The sequence below is a fragment of the Pipistrellus hanaki genome (genome assembly GCF_964339955.1).
Source record: "Pipistrellus hanaki genome assembly, chromosome: 14".
Classification (NCBI taxonomy): Eukaryota; Metazoa; Chordata; class Mammalia; order Chiroptera; family Vespertilionidae; genus Pipistrellus; species Pipistrellus hanaki.
Genome location: NC_140516.1, coordinates 49,783,110 through 49,791,522, shown reverse-complemented (window position 1 = coordinate 49,791,522; position 8,413 = coordinate 49,783,110). Strand labels below are relative to the sequence as shown.

Below are 8,413 nucleotides of genomic sequence, written 5' to 3'. Positions count from 1 at the left end.
GGCATGTACCTTGGTTGCGGGCACATCCCCAATAGGGGGTGTGCAAGAGGCAGCTGATCGATGATTTTCTCTCATCGATGTTTCTAACTCTCTATCCCTCTTTCTTTCTCTCTGTAAAAAAATCAATAAAATATATATTAAAAAAAAAAAGAGAGATAAGGAAGAATTCATTCACATCTGAAGATGATGATCAAATCAGTGGAGAACCTCGTCTGAAAAGTCTCCCTAAACCAGTGGTCGGCAAACTCATTCGTCCAGAGACAAATATCAATAGCATGACGATTGAAATTTCTTTTTGAGAGCCACATTTTTTTAAACTTAAACTTCTTCTAATGCCACTTCTTCAAAATAGGGTGGCCCAGGCCGTGGTATTTTGTGGAAGAGCCACACTCAAAGGGCCAAAGAGCCGCATGTGGCTCACGAGCCGCAGTTTGCCGAGCACGGCCCTAAACCAAGTTCAGCTGGATTCTGGCCACAGGTTGCTCCCTCCTCCTCTCAGAGGGTGGCTGTTCCTGGCAGAGACGCCTGCCCTCGGGGTGGGGAGAAGGGTTCACGGATGCTGTAGGAGCCGCCGTTTTGCGCGACTCACCAGGCAGTTTATAGCGCCCGTTAGCTTCACCGGGGACAGGGGAACTACCAACCACGCTGTCCGCTGATGCAAACTCCATTTGGATACAGTAATGTTTTTAAATAACCTCAAATCCAGTTACCACCGAGGATGGGGCTGGTTGAATGACCGGAGAAATATCATTCAGATAGTTCATTAACTAATTACAGAGCTCGGCACGCAGCATCCGCCGGCAGGGGATGAGTCAGGGAGCTGAGCTCACGGCCAGCGGCCGGCGGGGCTTCCGCGCTCTCCTGGCGCCGGCATCAGGAGGCGGCAATCTTTTCTTTCTTTCATTTTTTCTTTAGGTATTATATGTGTACATATCTTACCGTTGTCCCCCCGCACCCATACATGCCCTCCCTCCCAGAGTTCTGCGTCCATTGGCAGGAGGCGGCCATCTTGACTGATACGGAGGGTCTCTTCCCCTGCCTGCTGGCTCCCTGGCATGGGTGAGCAGGTGCTGCCCGAGACCCAGAAATACACCCACGCCAGGGCCACTCACAGGGCTTCTGAAAAATGCCTGAGGGTATTTTCCCACTGATTTTAGAGAGCGTGTAAGAGAAAGGGAAAGAGAGAAATAGCGATGTGAAAGGAACTCATCCATCGGCTGCCTCCTGCATGAGCCCGACCACGGCCTGGGCTGGGAGGAGCCTGCAACTGAGACATGTGCCCTTGTCAGATCAAACCAGCACCTTGGGTTCAAAGACCAGCGCTCGAGCACTGAGCCAAACCAGTTTGGTTAGGGTTTTTCCTGAACTTAATATATATATATATATATATATATATATATATATATATATATATATATATATATTATATGTTTTTGTTGATTTCAGAGAGGAAAGGAGATAGAAACATCAATGATGAAAGAGAATCATTGATTAGCTGCCTCCTGCATGCTCCATACTGAGTATGGAGCTTGCAACATGGGCATGTGCCCTGACCCTTGACTGGGAATCAAACCGTGACCTCCTAGTTCACAGGTCGATACTCAACACTGAGCCACATCGGCTGAGCCTGAACTTTTAAAATCAGTGGCAGTGGCACCCAGTCTCCTGAACAGCAAAGGTCCCCCCACAACTCCAGGTTAAAATCGGCAGACCCCCATTCCTCTCGCCATTGTTTAGGGGAAAAAACTAAAAAGCAAACTTTAAGAGAAATAAAATTGAGCCTAGCTGGCTGCAGTAGCCTATTTTTCTGTTTTCCTCCAAAGTGAGTGCCAGACATTTTGGGGCCACAGACAGGAGGAACATTTCTCAGCCGGGTACACACACCCATCCGGGTTCAGCGCAGAGATGGTTTCCTGTGATCAGCCGGAAGGACCAGGCCACAGCTAAAAGCAAATTTTCCATCCAGAAAGCTGCTCCCATCACAGCTTCTTGCAGATGAACCTCAGGTGGGCGGCAGCCATGGCACTTCTGTTAAAGCGGCCCACTGGGAGCCTTGTGAAGAGGCCGCCTGGAGGCTGGACAGTGACATACCTGCTGGAGCGCCTGCACAGGCCAGACCTCAGTGAGACTGAGCAATGCCCGGGGGCCCACTCTGAGCTCCGTCCTTAAAGACCTGGGGTCCACGTGGGGGACGGTTTCCATGTAACAGGCCAGGGGCAGGGGAGTGGGCGGCAAACCCCAGTGCAGTGAAGGCTGTGCCCAGCATGGTGTTGAGCAGGTGATGGACATTGGAGTTGGTTAAGTCAGTAGTGTGAAGAAAGGTGGGAATGGCACTTCAGGTAGAAGCAAGCCGAGACCCAAAGGTCTGAGACGTGTGTGCCTGTGTGCCTGTGTGTGTGCGTGTGCATACACACATTCCAGGCAGCTCAGGATTCAAGTGCAAGATGAGATGAGCCGGGTACACACTTGCCCGTCACATCATTCAGCATCAGGAAGTCCTCTGCGAACGGCGCTGGGGGCATATCTTCACGCCGCTAGATTTCTAGGGCATGAGCCCTCACAAGACATGCCGGGGCCAAGCACTCTCATTGCCAAGCTCCATCGTGGAGGGGAATGGGCCCAGGTGTTAGAATGAGGGTTCAGCGGGGGCAGATTGGTCTGAGGCGGCTGGGGAGCCAGAGCCGGAGCAGGAGCGGGACTTGTGGACACCGCAATCAATCCAGAAAGGTCTCGGCTCTGGCCACAGGAACAAGATTCAGGGCAGTGAGAGGGCCCGAGGCCGGTGGCCACAGGGCGACCCGAGGGCAGATTCTGCTTTGCTCAGCGTTCCTTCTGCGAAGGCAAAGATGAAGACGGCGAAGGTGAAGAGGAGCAGGCAGGGCCTGGCTCGTGGGGCAGGAACTTCGCACCATTTCATTGGCTTGTATCCTACACAGTTGGGTGAAGGGTGCCTAGTGAGGGAGGGCTGAGCGAATGAAACCTGTGACACGCGGCTGCCACCAGCCCACCCCTGGGAACCCAGAGCGGGAGTCAGCGGGAGCCAGACAGCCCTGAGTTCAAGTCCTAACCCTGTAGGTTGCTGTGGGACTTAAACTAATGTATTTCACGAAGCGCCAGATTCTCTGTTCAAATGGGGATGATGTTGCTCACGGGCTGTTGTGGGTGTCAAACCAAGTATGAGTGTGAGGTCTGGCATCACAATGAGTGTTTAATAATAATTTTCTTTTTCCAGGTGCCCAGATAAAAGGCTGCAGCCAGTGGCTAATCTTGAATTGTTCTGGCCACTTGGAGGCCCCCTTTCACGGCCCCACGGTGGCAGTGGGGTCAGCTCTTCGTCATCACACGCTTAGGAAACGGAGTGGTTGATCCTGAAGCCCCTCCCGCCGGCTTTTCCTCCCTCCTGCGCTCCCGTTTTGCTGAACTCTGCTCATGGCTGGAGCAGGTGCTGCCCGCCTCTCCAGACCAGGCTGCCAGGAGAAGGGCACCTGCTGGAAGTGACGCAACCAGCGTTTGCATTCGCTGTTCTGATGGAACTGGAGACTGAAATTCCCACTGCCCCTCTCGGTTTCAGAATCCAAGAGGGAATGATTTTAAATTATTAAGGAGTTTGTTTTTATGACAGAAGTAATGCAGATTCAAGGTTTTAAAAAATACCTCAAGGAATCCGGGACACAGGCCGGATCCTTTCCTTTTTCCTGCCTTCAGCTTCCTGACCTGCAAAGGAGCCAGCAGGGACAGCTCCCCCAGGGTGACCTGGAGATTAAACGCAGGCATTGGAAGCATACTCGGTGCAATGCCTGGCGGAGAGCAGCATCTGACGGGTTAGTGATTATCATCGCAGCCATTCCATTTCCAGAGATGACGGAGGGTCTTTTTCCAGGAACATTTCATGCTTCCAAGAAAAACACATCTGCATATCCATGCACACAGAGACGTTATACTTAATGCTCTGCAGTGTCGTTTTCAGTGAATAATCATCTTGAGCGTTTCCATATTAATGCATATTGATCGCCCACATTCTTTTTAAATAATGGGCCAGTTTTTCATTGACTGATGTCCCACAATTTATGACCAAAGGAGAGCATTTGAAATATATTATTACATATCTGTTCAGAGGTTTTATATTCTAAAACATATGCATTCATTTGAATAATTCAAACATCCTTTTCAACATTCACAAATCATAAACTTGACCCACATTGTGTGCCAACAGCACTGCCGAGAGGCAAACTGGAACCTCAAATCGGGAGCACTATGGACCAGACTAGACATACCTACCTGCTGGGTTAAAAAAACAGAGTAGGTTACTATGCTTATTCCAGATTAAACTGGAACAGAACAGAATATTAAAGGAAGTGTAGTAGTTGTTTGTTCGAGCTTTTAACGGCAATATAAAAGGATCACTGGTTTTACTATTATTTTTCTATTTGGCTTCCTGGCTCCTTGAATTCAATCAGCGTCCCGCTGTGCAGAGGTATTTTGAAGTGTGCGAGTCTTAATTGAAGTGGTAGTGCCTGAGACCAGATTAATCCCGCGAGCAACAGGGAGTCCAATTTGTGGAGGTAAATTGCTGTTGGCTCTGCATTTCAACTACTTTTGACTCCTGGGACCCATTTGAATTCTGATGGAAGGCCGGGTGCTGGGAACTGGGTTGGGCCAGAGCTGCAGCTCCTGGTTCTGCTGAGCTCTGGGTTTCCCTGGAATGTCTGGCAGGACTTCCGCTCCGGCCCCAGGGCCCTGGTTAGATAGCATCTGGCATGTGAAGTCTGCTGAACGCACCAGGCTCCGTGGTGGAAGCTGGAGAGAGGGTGGACAAGACGAGACAGGGTCCCTGTCCTGCAAGGTTCTCGATGGGGACAGACAGGCATAAGCAAAAGAAACAGCTTGCGATTGCACCCACATGGGATAAAGTGATAAATGGGGAGTGGCCGGGGACCCCACTTTCCGTTTGGTTAGGGAGGGGACTCACGAGCTGAGACTTGATAGATGAGAAGGGCCCAGCTCCAGGAAGAGGTGAGGAAGACCATTCTAGGCAAAAGGAAGAACGAAGGTGAGGCTGTGGGTGAGGAGGGCTCTGTTTGGTGAACTGAGACAATCCCCGGTGGCGGATCGGGGTGAGGAAGAGCAGGAGAAACTGTCCCAAGGGGACCCATGCTTGCGTGGCTGTAGAGACCCCAGCAGATCTGGATCTCCTTCTCACTGCCATGGGAGGCCACAGACTCTAGGCCAAACAACGATGTAGTCTGTTTCCATCTTTTCAAAAAGGTCACTTGAGTTCTCTGTGGAGAGCGCACCGAAAGGAAGGAGAACAGAGAAGGTGATGGTGGTGGAGGCAGCAGCCACAGCAGGTGTGGTTTTAAATCCTCTCCAGCAGGCCAGAGCCCACTAGAGGCTCCAGATTCCAGAACATCAAGGTTCTCCATGGATTTCCAATCAACCGGCTCACCACTCATTGAGCACTCACCCACCAGAGACAAATGTCTGGTACCATCGGGGTCAGAGGACACAGCAAGACAGACTGCGTAGAATAATAACGCGGGCTCCTGAGACTCCACTTTTTATTATTCTTATATATTCTTTTGTATGTGTTACACATGACAACATGTTTTAAAGTGGCATTTTGGCTAGGGGAAGTCAAGAACACCCAGATTCTACCTCTGGCCTGTCCCTTCTACCTAGACCAAGTTCCACGGCAGGTGCATGTACCCAGGAGGCAATGCCAGGTAACTCCAAACCTCAGTCAAGGAGGAGGCGGCTGGGCACTGCCCCTTTTCCTGGTATTGGTTGAACTATGAAACCTGTTTACAGGTTCTGAGGTCTAAGATTTACTACCCCAGAGCTCATACTTGCATATCAGATTTTGTGGCTGTGATGAAAGGGAAAGTAGGGATATACCCAGAGGTCAAGATCAAGGGAACCTCAGAACCAGGGCTGGTGCAGGTCAAAGAGGAAGGGAGGAGGGAGAAGGTCGTTAAGTGTTCAGGGAGCAGGGCTGCCCTTCCTTATTCTTGTTACTATTTCATAGGAAAGAGAGCCACACCTATCCCGAGATCCCTTTTACTCAGAGACTCTGTCCACTGGCAAATCTGGCCCACTCCAGAGAAGCTCATTAACATCAGGATGGAATCGGCTCAGGTGGGAGGAGGGCAGGAAGGGACCATGGATCCCTCTGCCTGGAGGGAACCCTCTTCAAACAGAGCACCTCCAGCTCACCATAATTTAAACCGATGCAACCTGTGGGGCTTCATGTTAATGCTTCCTTTCCCTCCGGCTCAGGAGCCTACAGTCTCCTGTGATGAAGGGCTGAAGACTCGCCCAGTCCTTTTATTTTATTTTTTTAATTTCAGAGAGGGAGAGAGAAACATCACTGATGATGAATCACTGATTGGGTGCCCCCTGCACGTCCCGAACTGGGAATCGAGCCTCCCTCCCCTCCACGGGAATCTGTGATCTCCTGGTTTATAGGCTGACACTCAGCCAGAGCCAGTCCTTTTGATCCGCATCGTCAGCCTTATTCCCAGCTGGGTGAGCGCGGCTGTCCTGGTCCTTAGGGACAGAGCTCCCTCTGCTGGCTCACTGGCTGGGCCTTCAGAACGTTAAACAGAACCCTTCCTATAGAGGTGACATCAAGTAATCATCATCATAATCTACAACACGCTGCTGATTATACAGTACAATCACCTATTGCTATAGATTAATAATGTTATACAGCAAGGGCTCTGGAATCAGCCTGGGGCCCTTATTAGCAGTGAGCTTTGGCACATTTCAATCTCCTGAGCCTCAGTCTTCTCATCTGTAAAATGGATATAATAATACTGTATCAATCGGCTCCACTTAGGAAAGCAGAATTTACACTAGTTATCTTGAATCCATAACTTTGTCTTTTCCTATTGCTACTGGCTAAAATCCACTCAATCTGTATCTCTTGCTGGACTATTGTTTTATTTTTGTGTTTTTCTTCCCTTTTAAATATATTCTTATTGATTTCAGAGAGGAAGAGATACGCCAATGATGAATCGTTGATCCGCTGCCACCTGCACGCCCCCTACTGGGAATCGAGCCCACAACCTAGGCTTGTGTCCTGACTGGGAATCAAACTGTGACCTTCTGGTTCATAGCTCGATCCTCAACCATTGAGCCACACCAGCCGGACTCTTTTTTCTTTGGTTCTTCTTGCTTGGGTTATTAAAATTATGTCCCAGAACTCTCTGAGCCTGAAATCATGCATTCCTATAATAATCCATACAACTGCTTGCATTACCTGCTACAATACACATCTGGTATACTTCTCTGCTTCATCCATACAGACGAGTCAAGGACCAAGAATAGCCAGGACACTGTAAAGCGCAGGAAGGTGGAGACTAACCTGCCAGGATTTGAACTTAGGAGGAGGAAGTTTTGCATTGGTGCAGGCACAGGGAGGTTGGCCGGTGGAATAGAACAAGGGCCCAGAAACAAAGCTCTGCCCATACGAGCTTCTGGTGTGTGACTCTGGTGACCGCGAAGGTCACTAGACCTTCCTGCAAGAGAGCCTGCTACAAGGTGTGGAGTTCGTGGGACATAATTTTAACCAGGTCTTCTCCAGGCTAGAAGACAGCAACTTAACTTCCGGTGTAGCATTCATGCAGGGACCGGCCTTCCCCCGAGACTGAGGGAGCAGGGTCCTGGGGCAGCGCCAGGTCTGCGGGGACTCCTCATGGGGCAGTCTCTGCACGGGGCTCCCCAGGGGCCTAGCCAAAGCTTTCTTAGGGCTGCCCCAAATCTGGGGCAATTCCTCAGAAACCCTCCTTCCTCCCTTCTCTTACACAAGCGTCCAGCATTCTTGCCTTCCCCCATTTCTTCCCTGGGGTGGGGGGAAACCAAACAGTTCAGCTCTGCGCCTTGGCCTCAGTGGGCCTTTGCTGTTCCCACTGACTCTCCATGGGGCTCAGCTCCCTTGTCAGGGTCTCTTGGAAGCCGCCCACGTTGAAACACACCCTCCCGCTTCATATCGACATGAGCCGCTTTGGCTACAGCTGACTCCCCTGGGGATTAGGATTCGGTGGTACCGGCAGACTGCAGCTGGCAGAGCAGGCCCTCTGTACCTTGGTAGAACCAACGCTCGAGGCACTGTTTTATATATTTATTCGTTACTCCTCACCTGGGGACATTTCCCACCATTGCTTTTCAGAGAGGGAGGGGGAGAGAGAAAAAAACACGTCCTTTTATCCACTGACTGGCATGCACGCTGTCCAGGGGGCCCGGAGCGAACCGGCAGGAATCCAACCCGAGAACCGCAGGAGCGCGGGCCCGCGCTCTAACTCGGGCCGGTTTAACCGGGCCCGCTGAGCTCGGGGCTGAAAACCGTCCTCGGTGCCACCGTCCTTCATAAGCTTCCAGAGGGGTATGAACTCCACAACGTCCTCCTAGAGAT

General features: G+C 50.8%; 1 long non-coding RNA gene across 1 annotated transcript; it reads right to left on the bottom strand.

The window, feature by feature from the left end:
* Positions 1-226: 226 nt before the first annotated feature.
* LOC311632789 lies at positions 227-7,977 on the bottom strand. The gene is made up of 3 exons (XR_014796823.1): positions 6,214-7,977; positions 1,885-5,279; positions 227-1,147 (listed from the first exon to the last, which is right to left on the bottom strand). It is a non-coding gene; the product is annotated as an uncharacterized lncRNA (long non-coding RNA).
* Between the last annotated feature and the right edge of the window lie 436 nt (positions 7,978-8,413).